Source organism: Sturnus vulgaris, chromosome 6 (genome assembly GCF_052056855.1).
Source record: "Sturnus vulgaris isolate bStuVul1 chromosome 6, bStuVul1.hap1, whole genome shotgun sequence".
In the NCBI taxonomy this organism is placed as follows: Eukaryota; Metazoa; Chordata; class Aves; order Passeriformes; family Sturnidae; genus Sturnus; species Sturnus vulgaris.
The window spans coordinates 31,583,094-31,605,996 of record NC_142248.1 but is presented as its reverse complement, the minus strand read 5'-3'; the positions used below and the strand labels follow the sequence as shown (position 1 = coordinate 31,605,996).

Below are 22,903 nucleotides of genomic sequence, written 5' to 3'. Positions count from 1 at the left end.
TACTGAAACGAAATTACAAAATTCTTTAAATCTAATTAAATAAGAAATATTTTGTGCATCCAGAGAGAAATGAAGCACAGAGCTGTTGCCCAGCCTGCAAAGCAGACGGTTTATGAGAAACCTTTCTGTGTGCTGGCCTCTGGAGAAATGGGGCTTTCCTAGGGAAGAGGCAGTTTGCCTGCAGGGTCCCATGGTCTCCATGTGACAGTGGTGGTGGTCCATTGGCACAGCTGCTGTTAGAGTAACCTCACTGAGGAGGCTGCTGGCAGGAGATGACTCCTCATCCTCAGTGCTGTGGAAGGCCTAAGAGAAATGTGGATTGGACACTGGTTAAATTTTTGTCTTTGGTTATGTATCTGTGAGGTCTCCGGTATGTTTTCTCATTAACTTTTGTCCACTGGTGGTTTTTCAAGGTGCCCTGCATTTGTATCACAGGAACCAGACCTGGCAGTAGAGTTTAGCCTGAATATAGAGCAGGGTCCATCCTAGAGAGACTGGCTTGCAATTCTCTGTTAGCACCTCCAGACATTAAGCAGGCTACAGCAGCAAAGGGCATACAGCACTCAAATTAGAACACAGAGGTTCTGTGTCACATACCCTTATCATGGCTGTATTACTTTATAGGCTCTTCTTGACTCTACAAGCTCCTGGCACTCACATTACTTGCTCACCATAGGTGCACATGTGTGCAATCTATGACATGCCAAGGCTTTTCCTGCTGGTGAGATGAAAAGAGAAGTTGTGTACTCAGGTGTCACGCAGTGACCCCGTTGGCAACAGGGGCATAAGGTACCCCATTATGAGGGCCATACCTGTGCCAAGAGCTTTCATCAGTGGCCAAGTGTAAGTTCACAGGAATAAGATTCTGTAAACATCTTCAGGTTTGTTGCATTTTGAAGAGAGAGGTTTTGAAAAGGCAGAGGAGGTAACTCCTCCTTGGCTCCCGCTTTTAGCTTTGGCTGAGCCAGGTCTGCTTGTGCATGCAGTATGAAAACCTTCCTTGTTTCCAAAACCTGACCACAGCATCACGGTGTAATAATTTACACTGGAAAGGACTGCTGGTGGTTGTCTGGTCCAACAGCCTGCTAAGGGCCAGCAAAAGCCAGCTGCTCCCAGATGGAGATTTCACAGCCTCTCTGGCTCATCTGCTCAAACACTTCGCTACTCTCATTGTAGTTTATATGGATTTTTTTTTGTTCATAATCCAACTGGAACGTTTTGTGCTCAGCTTGTGCCTGTTGTCTCTTGCCCTGTTCCAGTAGTCCTCCAAAGGAAATCCACTCAGCCTCTTTACACCATCCCATACCCAGCTGGTTGTAAACAGCTCTCCCAGAGTCTTATTTTGACTGAAGAAGCCCTGCTCCCTCAGCCTCTCCATCCCTGTCGTGTCCTGCAGCTCCCTGACCATAGCAGCCCTCCACAGGTCTTGCTCCAGTACTTCACTCTCTCTGCACTCACCAGCAGAGCTGAGGCGAATGGCCATTTCTGTCAGCCTGCTGTTATGCTTTCAAAGGGAAGGGAAAAAAATTGGTTTTACTGCTGTAAAGCTTAACTTTTCTCAGCAAGATCCAGCATGTGACTGTTTTACCACCCATACAGGGAAAGTGGCGGGGGGGGGGGGTCAGTCGGACCATAAGAAGGTGCCCTTGAGGCAAACAAACCAGCAGTGAAGTGTCTGCTGGAAATGTCCACCTCAGAGTTAGCTATGGCTCAGCCAGCCCTCTGGGATGCTCAGCTGTGTGACTGCCTAGTACCAGAGGTACAGTGAAGATGGAAAACGCTGTGATGAGACTGACAGGAACTTCAGGTCCAAATAGCAGAGTGCACCAGGCTGTGGTCTGTCCTTCCTTGTGCCGCACTGCTGTTGATGTCCACGCAAACAGCTTCTCCATCACCATGTAAAGGACCAGGACCATTCATAAACAGACCAACTTTCAGCATAGCTTTCCAGCCACAAGTTTTTCTAAGCTAGAAGAAAACAGTGTATCTTACTAAATAAATGATTAGACCTTAATGATTTTCTGCCTTCTAGAGCAGAGTTATTTGGAAGCATGAAAGGAAATAGCTGCAGCAGTATAAAACCGCTGCCCTTTGCACTTGCATCTTTCCCACAGAGTAATCCTTCATTCATTGTTTACTTAATGAGAAAAGAAAGAGGTTAATTTATAAAACCAAATAAAAAACAGACAGACTTTATTTGTGAAACAAAAAACTGAATTAAATGAACAGTCTGTCCATTAATGCTGCTAATTATGCCATACTCCAGTGTGGAAAATACACAGGTCTGCTAGAATTCTGCTCTTGCTGGTGGAGCCCACAGTCGGTCTCCAGTGAGGATTCAAGCCAGCATTCTGTGGCAAGTTCCCTAAAAACTTTTCATACTTGGAGAATTAATTTCATCTCCCAGTCTGTGACAGGCTCAGTCTCTCAGGGGTTTCTTAAATTTAATAGATGAGTGTAGGAATAATTGGCAGAGCTGATCTTGTTGGTGAATGCTGCTGTCTGAATCATTTGCAGATTCTCATGAACATCCGTAGAGAGCTGCAGCAAGGAAGAGAAAGAGGGACTGCTTAATTCATTTCCCCTGCTCCAGTGAAGTCTGTAGTACCCATGCTAGAATTTAGCAGTTTCTAGGTTATTTCTGTTGGCTGTAGGATGTTGCAGAGGTTGGAATTAAACCCAGGTGGGAGGTCATCTTTGTGTTTCCTGGAAGCCATCCCTCTTTGCTAGTCAGTGCGTGTCTGAAATCTCCACCATCCCTGCTGGGGGTGGACGTGAGGAAGCTGTGCCCTGGTGTAGATGGGAGTGTGTTAGATCGGCATGGATGAGGATTACTCGATGCTGAGACTGGCTGGAGGCTGAAGCTGCCTGGTCTCCCTCTCTTTCCTCAGTCAGCCTACAGAGGAGAGAGGAAACAAGGAGAGCTGGGCCAGAGTGGATCTGTGATGGAAAGAGGGATCAGTACCTGAAGGCATCTATGAGTAGTTCAGGAAGACTCCTAGGATTTGATTCTCTTTGGGAAACTCAGGATTACTGTGAAGTGTAGATGAGGAAAAACATGTTGCAAAAAAAAAAATTGTTTTGCTGGAATTCCCTCTGGTGGTTTAGAAGATTTTGTGTTTTTTGTGATTTCTTCTGGGCTGTAACTGAAACGAAAGGAAATGCATAAAGAAGGTTAGTCTGTCAACTAAACTGTACCTGCTGCCCTGAGAATGTTGAGGCTTCATGGAGCTTGGGACAGTTAATTCTTCATTAACTTCTCATCGCCTCTGTCAGCCAGCTTGGTCTTCAGGTTGTGATAGCAAGAGTGAAATGCTATTTGTGAAAACAGTTAGTGAAATTTTAAAGCACACTGATACCACAGACCATGTACAGATGTTAATGCAAAAGAAAGGTCTGGAGCAGAAGTTTTTCCCATTCTTACCTCAGGCAGATTAGCGACTTTTAAATTTAATCTGCAGTTTGTTTTATTTCTGACATTATAGAATTCTACTTTTTAACTTCAAATAAGACTTGTTTCTATATATGTGTATTTTATGTGTATATAAAATACATGTATAAAGTATATGTATTTATGAATATAAATTAACACATACTTATTGTAAGTGTATGTATATGAGAAAATATGTAGTTGTTGCTCCATCATATCTTACTGGCACACAGAATTATATGAAGTCTTTGAAAAGTGGATTTTTTTAAATGCTGCCATCTCTTTGTTGAGTATTCAAAGAACATTGTAATTATTGCTGTCAATATATTTTAAATGCTCAGTGGAAAAAGTTGCGAACATTTTTGTTAGAACATGTATTTGTTTGTAACCTGTTCAATACATCACCTATTAGTATGCTGGCTGGCTTCTTTTCAAAAATGTACTATTGAGAAGATATATATATTTTTTATCATTTTGATATATTTTTATGCTGTTGTCACACATTAATAGAGATCCAACCCCTCCATAATATCTTCTGGAAATATTTGGGAGACATAAGACTGTCCCTTTTCTGGATATTTTGTCAAAATTGCTCTTGGCTTCAGTTTGGGAATGCAAGTGATTTTTTTCAGTTCAAAGTAAACGTAGTTGTGCTTGCCAATGGTTACATCAACATGGCAGTGTTCATTTTTTCTGGAAGGTACTAATCTATGATGTCTTCATGTCTGAAACGGTGGCTCTTGAGCAGGTGTGGGTCCTGGGGATGGCCAGCTGGGCAGATGGAGTCTGTGGCTGACAGTGGCTCACACAGGGAGCTTTGGGTCGAGGAGATGCCTCCAGGCACCCTGTGCTTGCTGGCTGCTTGTTGTCTTCCAGTGGAGCAGCCTGTGGTCATGGTTCTTCATCTAATGATGCCAAAGGCTGCTTGTGCCTTGTGTGAGGTTTTGAGCATTTCAGAGTGTTATTTTCAATGTTTGTATTTCAGCACAGGGCTGCAAGTTGGGACGGAAGAGTCATTTTACAGCATTACCAATCTCTGTGTGTGAACGTCACCTCAAAGGAAGCCAAGGCTTGTGCTGGTGAAGCTGAGCCTTCCTCCTGGTTGGTGTCAGCTGCAGCTCCTTAGGGTGGGTCTGGCCGTGCACAGCCTCTTCCTGCTGGGGCGTGAGCCACCACGTGGGCAAGTCCTTCTGGTGAAACCCAAATCGAAGTCAGGATCTGTAAGAAGGTTCCCCAGCCTCTGGGTGCAGGCAATCAGTTGAGTTTGTCCGCTCCATTTTGTGTTTTGATTCTGCTTTCTTTGTGAAGGCAAAGTTGGTACAATTTTTTAGTGGAAGTGGGGACAATCCAGCACCAGAGATCATTTGGCTGGTAGATTTTCCCTGCTCGCTTAAAAAGTGAAGCTGGCACCTCTTGTAAAACATCTTTCCTATTTTGAAAATACTAACCTATGCTTTTGTGCTTGTGTCCTTCACAGTTCTTCAGAGCCATGTCTGAACAGAGATGACAAAACCTTCTCTGTGGTGGGCTCTTTCTCTCCTAAACTCTCCTTGGGCTCTGTTTTGGTCTCAAAGGGGAGGCTGTAGTGCTTTATGGATGCATTAAAAGAGGCTCAATTTTGTTGTCTATTCTGCTTAAATCTGGGAGAAAGCTGTTGTAGGCTGAGATAGCTAAACCTGGCTGTCAGTAGTTAGCATGGCAAGGGTTGTGGGGTGGATATCTTTGGCCCCTGCCGGCCAGGCTGCGTCATCCTGCCACAGCAAGCAGCCAGAGGGAGAAGAGAAACCCGAGATGCACAACATGTAAATACTCCAGAAATACTAGGAATTTGGCAAGAAGGCCAGCAGTGGCTTCCTCTCTCCCTGAAGATACCGCCATATGCCCAGAGATAAATCCAGTTACTTCAGCAGTGTTGGCAAAACTAGTTTTCGACTCCCCACTGCTCCCAGGCTGGCACAAGTACTGCCCTATCTTCTCGGGGCCAGGGGGCTGCAGGGTGAGGAGACGTGGGAGACTAGGGAAAAACAGTGCCATGGGAGTAGCAGGACCTGCAGTGTGGCAGCCAGGATATGAGGCAGCTGCCTTGGGCAGAGAGCCTCACTTGGGCAGTGCATCTTCATGCACGCTATCCCCCTGACCTGGTTTTGGGGTGCAGGATTGGGGCTGGCACAGGAGGTGAACGCTGAAGGCAGGACAAAACCCCCTGTTTGTTCTGTCTCTTTGGTGTTTTGAGATCTGGTGGGATTGTGCCACAATATGGAATAGCTGCAGGCAGATCGCTTTTATGACATATTACCACAATAAAATTACAGATTTATGGCAGTCAGAGATCTAGGCACGTGCCCATAATTTTTCCTTGCTGCTGTGTATTGTCCAAACTCAACTGATCCCTGGGAGAAAGACGTGCTGGGGGCACTGCCCCTTCCTGCTTAGTGCCTTGGGCCCTGGCATTCCACCCTGGAGTGTGGCACCACCGGGGTGCAGGGCTGGCAGAACGCAGCAGGGGCTTTTGAGCGGGTTTGGACAGTAGGAAACCATGTACTGCTCTGAGACATCTCCTTTACCAGCCTGTGGCAAAACTTGGGCTCCTGCTCTACACTGGTACCACTTTTCTGGCCTTGTTACTGCTACAAATGGAAGGTGCATGGTGGGTTTTGGGGCTTTTTTGTGGGTTGGTTGTTTGAGTTTTTATGTTTTGGGGGTTTTTTGGTGGGTTGTGGGGTTTGGTTTTGGTTTGGGTTTATTTTGTTTTGTTTTCCTGCGATTTTTGTGTTTTAAAAGCTTTTTTATTTATTATTTTCATTTTTAATGGGAGGGGCAGATACTTCACTGTATAGGAATGCCAGAATCAAGAATTCACATCCAGGTCCTGGTTCTACTCTTCTGTACATAGTCCTTCTCCATCCATGCCATCTGTCTGTTGAAATTAATGCTTTAATACCCTCTGCAGGGTAGCATTGCTATTTATTTATTCCAATGTTTAAGTTTCTTTTCGACTTTTGGGATTAAGCTGGAGTGCCCAGGCATCATCATGGACTGTGAAAATTCCAAGACAGCATGTCACAGGCTCTTGAAAAGGAGGGAAATATGTGAAATGCTGTTTTTGCCTGTGTTGTTCTTGGTTTGCTTTCCTAGCTGTGACTCCTGGGGCAGGGGAGGGGACCAAGGCCCTAGTTCCTGTGGTGTGACCCAGAGAACATTTGGTGTGCAATGCCCCAGAGTCCTGATGGATACTGCCTTGCTGTTCCTCTGCTCCTTGGAGCCCTTCCCTACCCCAGGCTGTACCCTGGAATTCAAGGACAGTCTCCTCAGAATAGCCTTGGGACTGCTAGACTTCTGACTTGCATGGCTTTTTTTCCCTTCAGAGGTAGCCAGAGCCTGAGACCATCCCACAGCAGTACTTTAACAGAAGAAAGATTAGAAGTATCATAACCTAATTAGCAATCCTGCATTTCTCATCTATGTCTGCCACCAGGAGCATCTCCCAGGATGGGCTCAGGGTTCTTTGGATCTCACCTGGACCTGCAACACATCCCAGGAACCTGTTCCTTTCTATTACCTTCCTTTGTTATATTCTCTTTTCTGTCTGTGCTTGGGGGGGGGGGGGGGTGTTGTTTGGGTTCTGTGTCACTCCCGTTTAGTGTGTGACTCAGCATTGCTGTATGTTTTTTTTCTGCCGCTGGTTTCTGCATTCCCCAAAACCTCCTGATGCTTTCAGCTGATAATACCTAGGTGTCCTACCCTAAATTAGTGGCTGTGATCTCCCTACCAGCCACCACCTTCCTTTGCTTGCTGAGATCTCCCCTCGGCCATGCCATCCTATGGTGGAGACCATGTTTACCTGGAGATAGAGGCACGTTAGCCAGTAATTGTCACAATAATTGCTTCGTGATAACTACATGGTATCCAGCAGGGTCCACGCAGACAGATTCCCCTGCTTACCCCATGGCCTGGCTGCCCTGGTCCCCTGTGGGTGCCCACTCAGCTGCTGGGGAGCTCACCTCCTGCCAGCAGTATGTGGAGATGGTGCTTTCTTTCCCGTGTGTCTGGATAGGATATGTCCTTTTAATTTTGCATCCTGGAGCCTTTAATTACTCTCAACAAGTCCCTTTCACACTTTGAAAATCCTGTAGCAATTTCAGTTTGAATTGCTTTCTCTGAGGCTTTGGTTTAGATGAGTGCACCTGCTCTGGGCTTCCAGTGGTAATTGGGCTGTAATAGTTATGATCCTTTAAATGCACTTAAGGTACCCTGAGCTTTAAGAACTGATAACGATGCAATCTGGCATCTCAGCACTAGTTTTGTCATCTCTGAGCATTTTGGTTTAAATTGTATTGTTTTGCCGTTTGTGAAGATTACAAATATTCACGGGTTTTGGAACTTGGATGTATTTAATCAAATCCTGCTCTGTGCTCATGTACCCATCCCACAGATCTGGGTCCTGGGCTGCTCCTCATTTCCCACTCTGCCAAACCCCTACTGAGCTCAGTGGGAGTTTTGCCAGAACAAGGCCCTAAAAAAGAAGTATGACTCATTTGAGCAGTTGTGCTCATTTATGCACCAGTCCAGGCTCATGTTAAAAGGATATTAAACAAAAAATACTAAAGAACCTACTTGTCTTGTCCTTGCCTCGAGCAAACATTTATCCTGGGACTGGTCCAGCAGGTTAGAGATGGCCTTTCCTCTAGTTCATGTGTTACTTAGGATTTTGTGGTATGGATACCATCAGAGCTTTACAGTTCTCTGCTGTCTTAATTCCCCTCTAAGGAGGCAGAATAGGGAGTGGGATGAAGAAAAAAGAAAGGCATCTCTCTCAGGCAGTACTGTACTCTTGTACAGTAGCAAGAAGTGTGCAGCCTGTAGCCTGGTGGTGAACTCAGAATATAAAATTTCCAGAATTACCAGTTGTGAGTGTGATAATGAACTGAAAGTAAATATGGTTCAATTTGCTGTGAATCATTCTTGGGGGGTTTAATTGGACTTAGATGAGCTGGCATTGTTGCGGTGCAAGAATAGAGTTGTTTCAGAATTAGGCAGGCATATCTGCATCATCCCAATGGTACTGGGGAAAGTTTGCCCTCAAAGAGGCTTCCTAGGATGGCTTGAGGAAGTTCTCTGGGTGGGCAAGGAGCCGACTGCTCCCACAAGGCCCCAGGACCTGGGAATTCACTTGTTGGTACCAAGTGCTGTCTTCTCTCTTTGAATTGCCCTCAGATGAACACTTTGAGTTAAGGTAGTCACTGTGAGATGGAAGATTTTCCTTCACCAAAAAAGCCCTCTAAGCTCCCCTGGTAGGGAAAAGGGGTCATTAAATTATGATAATGGTAACTGCTATAATGAGATACCACTGTAAACAAAAATAAGCATTTTTGTGCTCTTCCTTCCAGCAGGAATTTAAATTCCCAAAGCAGAACCACCTGTTCAGAATGGCTCAGACAATGTTCTACATCTAGACCAGGAAAATACTTTCCTTAGGAAAGTGATTGCAGTTAGCTCCATGAGAGGTACAGATGTGGGGTGTTGCCCTAACTTTGTGTTTGACTGTTGTAGCTTGACTAACCCGTGACGTACAGAGAGCTTGAAAATGGGAACTGCCCTGTCCTGTAGTGGAGAGACACAGAAATTGCGTATCACCGTCTTTAAAGCCATGATCGTGATTATGGGATGAGGCAAAGAGATTTATATAAGCTATTCTCATTAATGCCAGTGGGAATTACCCAGAGCTATACAAGTGCATCACAGTAAGAAATGTGTCTTGGCAGTTCACTATTAATATTTGAAGATAGTGCAAGCAAAGTCTTCTCTGAGTCAAGTGGGCAAAAATTAGAGATTTGGCAGGGGGCAGGGGGGAAGGGAGGGGGAAATTCTATTATTTTAGTCTTTGGAGAGGTTACAGAAAGGTAAACCATTCATACAAATCCTCAAATCCAAGGAGTTGCACATGTATGTGGCTTGTTAACTGTTCCCGTGATTATAAGTGCAGGTATTTAGCTACTGTCTGCTGCTTACTGATGGGCAAGAGCCCGTCTCTCTTTTTAGGAGCTGCTGACCATCTTTGCTGACTCACTCAGTGCTGGTACTCACCATGGGGCAAGAAAGGCTGCTGCCATTCTGCTTGCAGTTACATGCTGTACTTAAACGAGATGGGGAGACTGTTGGCAGCAGAAGCAACGCATAAGCAAAATCAGAATTTGTGATTGTAGTCTAGTAAAATATCTCAAAGAGCTTGGTTTGTTTGAAGTGGCCCTCGAAACGGGTAGAAAAGACTGCATATATGTGAGGTACAGTGAAAGGCAGACATTGACCTCTGCTTGATGTTAATGAGTTAGTCATTATTCTTCTGTTTGGTTTGTATCAGTAACAAGCTTTCAAGTTGGTTACTTTGTTTGGTTGTTTTTTTTTTGTTTTTTTTTTTTTTTTTTGTTTTTTTTTGTTGTTTTTTTTTTTTTTTTGTTTTTTTTTGTTTTGGTTTGTTGTGTTTTTTTTTTTTTTTTTTTTTTTTTGGCTTGCGTTGGCATGTAGTTTCAGTTTTAAAATGTGAGTTCCCGTAGGAAGGCTTATTGTATTTATGGGTCCTGTCCTGCAGTTTACCCAGTACAGCCATGCAGCCTTCTTTTCCAATTCACCCTCCTTCCATGGATGCAGAGCTGGGGCTGCAGCTGGTAGCAGTGTGGTGCTGTGGTGCTTGTCCAGCCCCTGCAAGAACTGTGGCTAATTGCTGCCATGCTGTTTAAACTAATTTTCTTTATTGTTCTTAGCATTATTTACATAATTTTTAATGGAAATCCATTCTACTCGAACAAGATAAAGTAAAATTTACTATTCCTAACAGATGTTGACAGCTTTGGAACAATGCAGGACACGCTGATTGCATCCGTGCAGTGCCACTGGCTTGGAAGAAGGTTCACCAAAGCAGACGAGTCCTGCCTCTCACCCTGTGGATGATAAATGCCAGAGGTAACCTTTACAGCAGCATGCTTCAGGTGACAGTCCAGCCCTAGCCCAGGGTTCCCACTGACAGGTCCTTGCTCATGGCTGCACAAGTTGAAATTCATCAGTTTTCATATTTGCAGCAAATGAACCAGTGAGGTAAAGTTGGTGCTATGGATGCTTGGTGCAAACCACCTTCAGGACTTTTAGGAAAAAGTCCAGGGTCTTGGAGATCATCAGCTGCTACACATAACACTGAGAGGATTGTTGTGTGTTCCCTCAAGTTGAAAGCAGAGGATTTAACTAGAGGACAGCCACAGAGAAAGTACATTTCTCTCTTTCAGCTGAGCAGTGGTCAAATCCTGACCCAGTGTCTATACTCTTATCACCCCTATATGGCAGGAACTCTGATAGGGTTTAGCAGCACAATGATATGTGCTGTTTTGATACTTCAGCAGAGATAACAGAATGCCTAAATAAATCCTGTTTGATGCTTAAATAAGGATTTCATCCTCCTATGCCTACAGGCAGATACCAGAGTTTATAATTCACTGTCCAAGAATTTGATCCTTTCTTTATTTTTTTTGCATTCCAACTTGGAGTATTTTAAATAGGTAGTAATTATGGAAAGGCAATAACAAATGTAGTCACATAATGGTTATATGGAAAAAAGCAGATAATTAGGTGTTGGAAACTGTGAACCTAGGAAAGTCCAGTTACTTCCTTAATACTGATATTTAATTGGACATTAAAAACTAGAAATTCTTAAACGTTCACTGCTTTCCTGTTATTAAAAAAAACAGTCAGACATGTGAGGGAGGGTGCATGTTTCCAGTGCCTTGCTGTGTCACAACAGTTACAGGGTAAGACTACTTGAGCACCCTGCCACTGTTACCATATCTGCTGTTTAACAAGTGCTAGCCCCAGCTGGGCCCAGCCAGGAGCACCACACTAAGGCCAGAGCAGCTTTTAGACTACAGCTAAAACTGCTTTTACTATTCCTCCTCCTCATAGTCTGAGTGAGTGAAGCTGAGCCTAGCTGGGTAGGGCTGCAGGAGGTTGGATGAAGTGTGGTTCCCTCCTGAGTGCAGGCATGGGACAGTGGTGGGGACAGCTGTGAGCACCAGGGAGAGAACCCAGGTGAGGGCAGCTCAGTGGTTGTTGGAAAGGGAAAAAGGTATTTTTATTCCAGCAGCTAAAACCCTTTTGTATTTTGGTTTCTTTTAGCAGCTATTTATCCAAAACATTTGGGAGAAAAGCTGTCTCTTTATTAAATATTTAACACCCTTGCCTTCAGCTGTGGGCTGAGAAAGCTCCCAATCCACATGTGAGTCACCAAGTACTCCTCCGACAGAAGCAGAGGAATTCCAGACTGGAGATTGCTAGAGGAAAAAAAAAAAAGTTTGCTGATTTGGAAACAGTCCAAAATGGTTCACATCTCTCATATATCATAAAACAAGTACTGCAGTCAGTCTGCTGAGTATGTGGACAAGGAACCACAGAGTCTCACATCTGAAGTGGAGAAGCTCTCATAATGCTAGGGAGCATCACACCCTATATAATACAGATGAGAAGTACACCCGGTGGTCTTTTATTCAATGCTGTCTGCATTTGGATCCTGACATGTCAGAGGTGACAAAGTGTAGATCACTGCTTCCTGTAGTAGTTTGTTCCATTGGTGAATTATTCTAGTTTTAATCCGTTCAACTTTCACCTCCAGCCATCCGCTAGCAGGTATCTCTTGGCAAAGCCAGATCCATGATTTGGAGGTGCCCTGCTCTCTCAGGATCACACTCTGGGATTCATGTTCAGAGAGCAGGAGTGCAGGCTCCTGCAAAAAGAGCGTATGGTAACAAATGGTGCGATAAGAATGAGTTGTGATAACAAAAAAGGTCACGGCTATCCTAGCACTGCTGGTGGTGAGCACTGTGCTTACATGTGCTGTGCAGGCATGGAGCGTGTGATTGACTCTTTTTATTTCTATTGAAGTGACAGGAACTGAATGAATAAAATAAGATGAAACTTTTTTGGCTTGTTTCTCCCTTTGGCCAAATTATTTTATCAACATCCCAAAGAATTTTTCAGCTGCAGAGGTATATATCAATCTCTCTCCCATAGCCAATTACAGAGGCATCTCCAGCAGTGGTTTACACCTCTTTCTACTGCGGGCCACTTAAAAAGTTTTACTGGTGATGAGGGTTCCTCGTATAGTAAACTTACACTTCCCGACAGGAGGTTTACTTCTCCCATTACTATTTGTAGGTGCTTAAATGGGGTTCACAGTATATAACAGTATTTTCACTGGTTGAAAACCACTGGTCTGTGACACAGGTAGTTTCTGTGCACTCTGAGATCACTCCTACAGGGAAGACATGGCTATTAAACATCTTTTTAGGCTATGTGCTCTGAGTACTTTAAAGGAACTTCTTGTGCCTGATTCTGATTTTAAAGCAATATTTCTGTATTGCCTTGTTTTGAGCTTATGCCTGATTTAAGATTATGACAGAAAGATCCTTTTTCTTCTGGCTCTTGAGCTTAGAAGTGCAAACCTTATAGCCTTACCACCTAGCCCCTACATGGTGCCTATTGGAAAGTGAGGGGTGACACCAGTAGCACGTGTTAATAACATGTCCTCAGTTGGTCAGCACTGACTGGCCAACATATTCTGGTACAAGTCACTTGGCTCCCTTGACCTGACCAGGACCTCTGCATTGTATAGGTGGGACCTGCTCAGCTTCCTTTTCTCTGTGCCTGCCTTTTGGGTAGAAAGGGTTAACAAATGTGACTCTTTCTGGCCTGTGCTCTGCCACCCTATCTGGGAGGAGTGAATGAGGTTGTTAAAAGTCAGTTTGAGCATTAAAGACTGAGAGCAGTCAGATTTGATGGGCATTCTGCAAATAACTGTAGACAAGATGACCAGGAGATGATTTGTACCAGCACTATGGAAAATGTTAAGACCCTTTTTAAAATTCATTGACCAGATGTGTTTCAATATGTACCTGGATGAACGTGTGTGTAAGGACTCCTTACCAGGAGGAACTGGTGTGGCCATCCTCCTGAGCTGGCTGACACAGCTGGCAGCCCCATTCCCTACCCATTGCTCAGATTACCCAATACTGCAATCACCAGCTCTTTGATGAAAGGCGGGTTCATGTATCAGATTGTTGAGCATTAGAAATAGGGGATTAGATTTGCAGTGTAATCTTTCTGTAACATGCTTCTTGGTCCAGAGACTGTGCTTTGTAAAAGAGCTCTTTTCTCTCTGACATTGGGGAGGCCTGCTCAGGGACAACTATCTTCTACCTTCATTTGGAGATAGTAAGGCTGCTACTGACCTGATGTTTGTGAAGGTCACAGCTGCACTAGGCAAAATTAGTTCTGTGCAGGACAGTTAAGTAGATTGGATTTTCTCAGTTGTAGCTGATTTGCTTTCATCTGGGTTCCTCTTGCAAAACCATTTAAAGTCCATTCCCCTCGGCCCCCCACTGCCTATTTATGGGAAAAGACTGGAAGGGGGATATTCCTGCCTGGGGTCCAATTCTGCTTCAAGCCCTATTCTTATATCTTTCCGGGAGAGTGTCTACAGAGGCTGAGGCAGGCTGTGTAATCACTCTGGAGCCTTGGGTTGTATTTCATTCCATCATGAATGTTGTAGGGCCAGTTGGGCTGGTCCTCCCCTGTACCAGCTGACTGCAGCTTTGCACTGTCTGCTTTGGATCCAAAACCCTTCTGGGACCCTTCTGCAGATTCCTGGTAATGTTGCTGCAATTTTAACTGAGCCCCTTTCCAGTCCAGCTTTGTTCTTTGTTTCTGGAGCCTGATGAAGCCAGTTAATCTGGCTCAAAATGCATCAAAGCTCATGCCTTCTAATCAAGGAAAAAAAACTTTTGATTTGAGTAACAGATTTGGCTGGTTATGTTCTGGCCACTAGGAAACCTGTCAGCTACCTGGCTGTGCTGGCAAAGCATGACATATGGTTGTGCGTGGGAAGCCTGTTCCTTGCAAGCATGGTGAGGTACAAGAGGGAGAGTGATTTTCACCCGTCTGCATTTTACTTCAATGACTTTGCCAATGGGATGTAACTATGGTGGATCTCTGCCTGCTGCCTCAGGTTGCAAAGCAACCACCAATGGAAAAGACCTCTTGTTTCTAGGCATCCTTCTGTTTTCAATCCCTTTTATTTTAAAGGTGTAGTGAAACCTGAAGTCTGCAGAAATTGTTGCCTGGTGCATTTAGGAAGAGAGAACTGGAATTTGTGGCAGACAACTGACAGAGTGAGGTCTCTGTGATACTGATGATGGACTGTGTGATCCCAGTTCATCTCTGTGGTGTGAATGGGGAAAATTCATAGGTAGATTTGCTTGAGGGCCTGGCAGGGGCAGTGTGGTATGTGAAGGGAATATTTCCTTCTTTGCAAAGTTACCTTCAGCCTATCAAAAATCTTTGCTTCCTGGGACTGTGTGGAAAAAGGGAGTATGGAGATAATTGAAGCAAAAGAGAGCTGTTCTATGGTATGTTCCCACCTCCCCAAAACTGTAGCTGATCAGAGTTTAAAGGAGATGAGCTTTAATTGCTCCCAGAGCTTCATGTCTCTCCTCTCTGGATACCAGAACAGTGCTGGCAGCACTTCTGGGTCCTGAGGAATAGGGTTCAGCCTGCCTGAGGGAGCCAAGAGGGCCACAGAGAGCAGGTTTGTCCCCCAGTCCCTGTGCGCCAAGCAGGCCCCCTTGACCTGGTTGCTCTGATCAGCTGTATTAACAGAGTCTGTGTAACTCTGGGACTGTGGCATTCTGCAGCCTGGCCTGGAACTGAGCTGGAATGTCCCAGTGTAAAAACTGTTGGAAAAGAGAAGCACTAAAACAAGATCTTTGTATTTCATTTTCTTATCTAAAAGCTTTGCTAACTACCCTTGTCTGTACTGCACTGAAAACATGCAATAATTCCCATTTGTCTTTGGTATTTTCTCTTGCTTTTTATGGTACCTCCTCTGATGTTGTGACAGCATGTCCTGTGCTGAATTACAGGTATAAATACTGCTTTGGGGTTAGGCTTTTTAGTCAACATGCATTTGGGAAAGGTGCTAGCAGCTGTCAAGGGGACAGTGTGCAGCCTATGAAGGTGTAGTAGTTGGAAACATCAGCATCCTTTGTGTCTGTGTTTCAGAATAAGTCTGAGGCATGAGGATTTTAGGTTTTCTATTCAGACAGTATTATATTAGAAATATGAAGTATTTGACAGTTCTCTTCTATTTACTCTTTTAATGTCAGAATGTGTCACATCTGGTATTAATTGGTGGAAAATTATGGCTCTAATTTACCAATTTGATTGTCTGGGAAAACTGAAGAGAGTGAACATAATAAATGAATGCCTATTAATCTTTAAAATTTGTCTGTTTACTGTCTGCTAAAACGACCTATTATGTGGTGCTGTAAACAGCCTTCCAGAAATGCTGTTATTCATGGAGAGGAATTGCTACCTGAGAGGGCCATGGCCAAAGTGTTTCAGAGTCACTGAGGGCAGGATGTGGCCTGCAGAAGTCCTGGGTCAATGATGGCTTAGACACCCCCGTGAGGAAGGGTCTCCTCCAGGGAGGAAGGAGGCTGCCATTCATTAATAACCCTCTGGGGGTGCAGGCGCAGTGTCCCCATTCCCTTGTGCATGCCAGCCTGTTCCATGCTGTCCTGGCTGTGGGGCAGGAGGAGCAGCACATGGACATGGCCTTGGCTCTTCTCTTTTCCTTCACCTGTGGCTGTTACCTGTGGGTTTCTTAGTCCAGAGTCCAGGCTACTGCTGCATTGATGCCCGACATAAACATATTTGTCCACAGTAATTGTTTTAATCATTATTAATGAACATTAATTTCCAGCCAGAGCTCTCCAAAAGCCCGGATTTTTTCAAACTTGCACAGGAGCATAGGCAGAAGAAGTCAGGTTGTTCTTCCTGGGGCTGGAAATAAAGCAGTTTGTCTGGCTGGCAGTGTGTGGATCAAACCCAGAGCACAGATACACTTTGGCCAGGCACTGTCACTCTGTCGTGACAGCCCCAGCTCTAACAAGACAGGCCTCCACTGCCTCTGAACTGACAGGCAGGCAAAGCAGAGGATGCTGGTGGCAGCACACTGTTACTCTGGTACCGTGTGTGGATGGTGACAGGCTCAATAGCTTTTCTATCAAAAGACACGCATGTGTTTGTGAAAATACATTTTTGGAGGATCAAATACCAGGTGCTTATTTTAGTAGCAGAAAGCCCTGAAACATGCCAACTCTGGAATAAGCTGATTCTGAAAGCTGACATATTCTGTATGATTATTCCAGTATACGCCATCTGTCACTAGCATATCCAAATATTTATGTATTTTGATTATTATAACTGTTACGAGGGTACTGAAGCTCATAAATAATTTCATTTTCAGCAATCATTTTATTACTCTTCCATGGTTTGATAATGACATTTTGCACGTGCCTGTTCAGGCTCTGACACAAGGAAGAGACACAGCACGGCTATGCAAATGACAGCCTTCTCACAAAAAGCCTGTGGCCGGGGGATGCCCGAGTCTGTGTCCTGCCTGGGTCTGTGCCAGTTCCCACTCCCTTCATCTCCTTGGGCTTCAGACTGCACTGCGCCTTCATTCAACTCCATCCTGCCTTGTCAAGTGACTGCACTTAGATTGGCAAATGATATAATATGACTAATTATGTTTAATGCAGATAATGTCTTATAATCAAAATAAAGAGTGGATTGCAAACAGATTCTTAAAGGGCACCAGGCGCAGAATTGACGCTGTATTTATTACCAATAACATCGCTGAAGTGCTAACAGCTGCTCGGCTCCAGCAAGTGCGGCCTCCTTTGTGGAGTTTTCCAGAAGAAAGCCAAGAAAGCCTAAGTGTATCAGAAGCACATTACTGCTGATAATAGTAATTAGTTCAGTAGAGCCCAAAATGTTTTGTAAAATATTATTATCTTGATTTTGCTACTCTGCAAACCGTGGCAGAGAAACAGCCTCCTTGGCTCAGAGGAGTCACTGCTGTCTGCGGGGATGGCCCTGGCTTTGGTGCAGGGCTGCTGCCCTCTCCTTGGGTCATATTGTTGTCTTCTCTAGCCGAGTCTAGAAATCTAAGGGATGTGCCCTCTCTGCCTTCATTTTCACCAGCATTAGCAAAGAGACTTCAGTAGATAGAGAAGTGCACTAATGTGGGAGTAGATTTGGGTGTTAGATTTTTGAAAAGCCATTGTTAAGCTGAAAAAGGAAACCACAAGCTATAAAGGTTGACAAAGCTCCTCTGTAAAGGACTCTTATTTTGCTGTGTACATTTGTTTTCTCTTGCTTACTAAAGGGATAAAGTGCAATCTAGGTTTCAGAGAGAGATGGCTGATTAATCTGTCTGCCAGGTACATATGGAAATAAATTAGCAAATGGTGCATCTGGGATTAGACTACAGCAGAGATGATAAATTATTGCCATCTTCCATGGCTGTATTACTGAAGCATCACTGGGTTCCCAGTACTCAGTTACTTGCTATTCACACGGTATTACCACGGCTGTGGGATGGAAAGCCTCTGTATTTGATGCAATTTTCTGTGATACGCTAGTTTGAGAACTGATCTGGCCAGGCCCATAAGGATGCTGTATACTTAGATTAAGTAAAAGCAAAGAGATTTGATTTGGTTCTTCTGCTCTGCATGAAATTCTGGTGGTTTCTGAGTACAGGAATGCTCAGGAAGGAGAAAAGCAAGGACCTGCAAGAGGTTTTTCCACTATCTGCAGTTACCCTCCACCCTTTATCCCAAATAGCAGAGTTATTTATCTATGCTAACACAAAGTTGTGAGGCCCTGGAAGAGAGCATTCTCTGACCTAAACCTCTCCCACACTCCTGGCTTGACCCAGATATAGTTCCAGATTGCACAACTCTATCTTATCTCTGGGATCAAGAGTGAAGCACCACAAGGGCAGGTGGTATTTGCATTGAATGCTGATACAGACTTCTCAGCTGTGTCTCTACTTCGGCTGCATTTTTCATGTCTGTTTAAACTGATGTGTAGCTGATGGGCTGGCAGCTGAGACATACCAGCAATGCCTACAACAGGACATGCAAGTGGAGTAAATGTGACAGCAGACACGTGGTATACTGCCTATCTGGAGGAAGAAAGGGTCATGCAGAAGTTCTCATCAAGTCTGTGGCACATAACAGTTGTGGTGCAGAGGTGCCAGATCCCGTGGCACACCAGGGAGCTTCAGGAGTGGTGGCAGCATTGCTGGAAAAGCTGCAGCTGGGCTTTCAACAGGAGTTTGGAGCCTGTTGTGGAGACCTGGTGTCTCCAGGTCAACCTGCATGGGCCTTCTCAAAACCAGTGTTTGTGCAGGGAGCTGTGCTGGGGGCTGCTCCTGTAGGCTGACTCTGGGGCACAGGGTGGAGATGAGCAGGGCAGGATTCTTGTAGAGCTGCTGGGTGCTGGTTGTTACTCAGCTCCCACCTGTGGCACTGGTGCGTGGACACGAGCCTGGCACAGGGCACAGATAACCACATGCTCATGGGTCTGCTGCACCTTCAGGCTGGGCAAGGTGGAGTGCTGGGCTCGAGGGGCAGTTCCTGGGTGACTGTGGCCACTGGTTTTCTTCTCCAGTTGCTCCCTGTGGTCCGTGAGTCAAGCACAATTAGGATGTGTGTGTTTGTAATTGAGTAAGGCTAAGGAGAACAGTGCCATTCGTTACAAGACGCATGGGTGGGTGCCGGGCTGTAAATCTGAGCTAGCAAGGACTCTGAGAGCTCTGTTCAATTAATCCAAACACAGAAATGTTTACTAGAAATAGATTTATTTTCCAGTGACTTAATTTGCAAATTTTGGTTAACAACAACAGTTTACTCCTAATACGATCATGTCAAGCAGCAAGTGGGACTTACTGTTGTTCCTGGCCTTTCCCACAAAGTGTTTTGAGCAGAATGTGGAGTGAGTCAAAGGAAGCACTGGATGAACAGATTGCAGCACAGCCATCTATTCTATTGCGCACTTCCAGGGAAACCCCAGCAAATTAGATGTGCAGTTTTTAACCATACAGAGAAAACTAAAGAAATTACATTATGAATGAAAAATTAAGTGGAAATGCCTACTGTCTCATAAACAATTCAGGAATAACTCCCTCTAAAATATTCTGGTTTATGCATGCATTTAATTTGTGCTCTGGGAGCAAAATAAAGTTGCTAAGATACAACAGTCTAATAATGACTTATGTAAATTTGTTTGAACAAAGCAATGATGTAGTTGCCTATAGTAAATAGTTTGGAAGGTGAAATGGTATTTACTAACTGCTTCTCTCTATATGAATACAATAGATGATAGGGGAACCTACATGAAGAAAACATAATTTTACATTCAGGAGGGACTCTGATGCTGTGTCTAGTGAGCAGGACAGCCAGTCGAACAGATTGCTAAGTGTCTGATAAATTAATCTCTAGCTTGATTTTTCCTAGGCTATTTATAGCATGTGTTTAATTTAAAATTTAGGTATGTGCTGCAGATGACCCTAACAATCATACCAGGGCCATGTATGATAATACAAATTGTTTGCCACACATTGCACATATGCCAAAATCCCAAGTTGCTTTGCATGCAGAAAATCAGACTCTGTATCCTCAAAATATGGATGAAAATAGGAAAACAATTGTAGTCCCCAGCTGCTACAGGCATATGGGGCCAAATTTTTCCCATCTGTCAAAGGTTATGGAGTTCTGCCAGGGATGACTTTGATCCCTTATGTCTAGCAAAGTGGAACCAATATGTCAATATAAAACATCTTGCTACTTCTGATGTTCTCCCAATAAAACATCATCATTCAAAGTGGCATGAATTTCCCAAGTGTCCAAGTCACAAACACAATCATGGGGGATATTTCAGAAATGCTCTGATTCTTACTATGTTGGTGTTAAAGCAGTGAACAGCAAATTGGCTTTTTCCTCAGTGAGGGCTGGAGCCTAGGAGCTGCTGGTGTGAGTGTGTATCGGCCCCAGGCACAAAAACCAAGGGCCATTTGAAACATTTTTATCTTAACACTGCAGAACAGAAAGCTGTTTCTGCATTTAGATATTGCAAAGCACTATCACTTGAAAAACTTTTTTCGAATCAGGAATGATAATGCAATGTAGAACTAGTAGGGTTATTTACTGTATTTGCTTTGGCATACAAGGGCATCTCTAGATACATGGTCATGGGTAGAGCCACAAGTCTGCATTCAGCTTCAGCCATGTACAAGTTTAAAAGACATTTGAACAACTTGTTTCAAACGTGGCTAATTTCCTAGTCCCCAGCAGATACTCTCTTGGGGACTAGAAGGATTCAAGTAAAATGATGCTTGTCATCTGACTAGGGTTCTGGTGATATTTTTCACAGTTAAGTTCCTTCTGGCTTATTCTGGACAAGTTCTAAGTATCATCTGTAGGAAAGCTATGTCTTCTGCTCAGGACTTCACTGGTGGCAACAGAATGGTCTCTCCAGCACCAGGCTCATGCATTAAAGGCAGTAATGAACAGAAAGTGACTCTCTTTGGTCTCATGCTTACAGTAAGGCTGTTCTTTTGGGCCTTTCATGCATATCTGATGGGGAAAATCATATAAATGCTGGCATAAGATGTCTGCAAATTAGAATCTCTGACCAAGCTGGTATTTATTTTCAGCAGTGCAACATTGGACTCTGTGAAAGGCAGATCTTGATAAACACTATTCCTTAGCATAACTGAAAAAATTTTGCATAAAATTATCCTGGAAGATGATTGTAGAGTTTAAAAATGTGACTGCAGACATTTATAATCAAATTACTTTGCCCCATTCAGTATATAGAGCCTTATAAAGAGGATCTTAAATGGCTGTGGACAGAGCCACTTCAGTCTCTGTTCAGAAAGCTCATAGGCACTATTATCCTGGAGTGAAGAGGTATGGAAGTACAGTGGACTTGCCCCACAAGCAGTAAATGGAAGATCATCTATTTTGCTCTATTTATTCCTTTGTGATCATTCTCTTCTCCCTGAGGCTTTCTCATCTGCACACTCTGCATTACTTATGGACTGCTAAGCCAAATCTCCAGAGACATCTGAGAAAACCTGACAGGTTCAGTTTCGAATCTCAATCAATGCTGCATTTCCCTCCAAATCAGAATTAGCTCCTGGAAATTGGGGTGAAGGCATATGTGCTTTTGTTTGGCTCTTTGGGAAGCCATTCCTTTGCTGCAGCAGATGAAAATCAGGGACATCACCAGATCATTTGCTGAGATGGCACATCTTCCTCCAGAAATATGTGGTTAATTTTAATAGCTCAACTATTTAATGTGCCAGGTTATAGCTAACACTGTCTATTACTTGTAATGAGCTAAACTGGGACATCTCTGTCACTTGAGGGTGCTACAGCTGAAAGGAGGGTTTCATAAGAAGCTCTTGATCTGTCAGTGGCGACCACAGCTCTCACATCTTCAGCTGAGATAAAAGCACTGTTTGCTTAACAGGATTGAATTTTCCTCAAAGAAATAATTGAAACAATAGGAGAATCACCCAAACCTGCGCTGAGCATTAGCAGATGAGCTGGTTTAAAATCGATCCATTTGGAAAGGAAATAATGTGCAGATTGGTCAAGGTAATGATGGTATCGGATGATAAAATGGACGCAGGGGTGGAGAAAGCTTGTGAGGGATATAGTGTCACCTAAAAGCTTTGCAGAAGTGCTTTTATTACCCTGAATCAGCTTGGTTTTGCAATGACACTTAGCTGTTTGCAAAGAATTATACCTGCTTCTGAGATAAATACATCTGACAGTGAACTCTTAACCCCTCTTTTTCAGGCCCCTTCTGGGCAGTGGCCATGGAGAATGAGATGCCTTCAATTTTTCCAAGTACAGAGTTAGAGAAAATGGGGTGCAAAACTATGGTACATAATTTACTAGTGAGCAGAACACTTCAGGAAAATTAGAGTCATTATTGAATGTAATGAAACCTGACAAATTGGAGTTTCATAGGCCCTCCCTGAGATTAGCGTGATCCATTAAACATGCTCTCTGACTGCTAAATGGCGTTGTCCCATTTCCCCATAAGAACTCGAGAAATTCTGAGGTAACTCTGGCTAACAGCTGATTGAAAGCACCCAATCAAGAGCTTCTTAAAGTAAGAGGAGAAATTATCCTGATTAACATTATTTCCAAGAAGGTAGTCTCTAAGTAGGCCGTAAATTGTGTTGGAAGCATTTGGGTATTGCAGGGAAGGCTGAATTTGACACTGAAGTGGCCACAAAGTAATGTACGAAGTGGAGTGATCAAGGGAAGAGCATTTTTTTGATTGTGGTGGGAAAATTGAATTACTCTCAGTTGCATAGCTATTCAGAATATGTACATTAAAGTGAGTGATACACAGTTTAAAACAAGAGCAAGCAAATACAAAGAGCAGAAAAAGCCCTTTTCACAAATCCTTCTTGTCTCATTATTTATATCTTAAGATTGTTTTCACAGGGTTGGTCATGAATGCCTTATCCATTATGCTAAGACATCCCAGTGATGCAAACTAAACCAA

The 22,903-nt window shown here is 43.8% G+C and overlaps 1 protein-coding gene across 9 annotated transcripts in view; it reads left to right on the top strand.

Moving 5' to 3' along the window:
- The window catches only part of FOXN3 (forkhead box N3), a 206,380-nt gene that overhangs the window by 27,603 nt on the left and 155,874 nt on the right, over positions 1–22,903 (top strand). For 6 of the 9 annotated variants that reach the window (XM_088167458.1, XM_088167454.1, XM_088167461.1 and 3 more), the window contains exon 2: positions 10,263–10,387. The exons of 2 other annotated variants lie outside the window; for them this stretch is intronic. The gene's annotated coding sequence lies outside the window, so the exon portion shown is untranslated. Of the gene's footprint in view, positions 1–10,262; positions 10,414–22,903 lie in introns of all 9 variants that reach the window. One more of the 9 variants, XM_088167456.1, reaches the window with a different exon arrangement.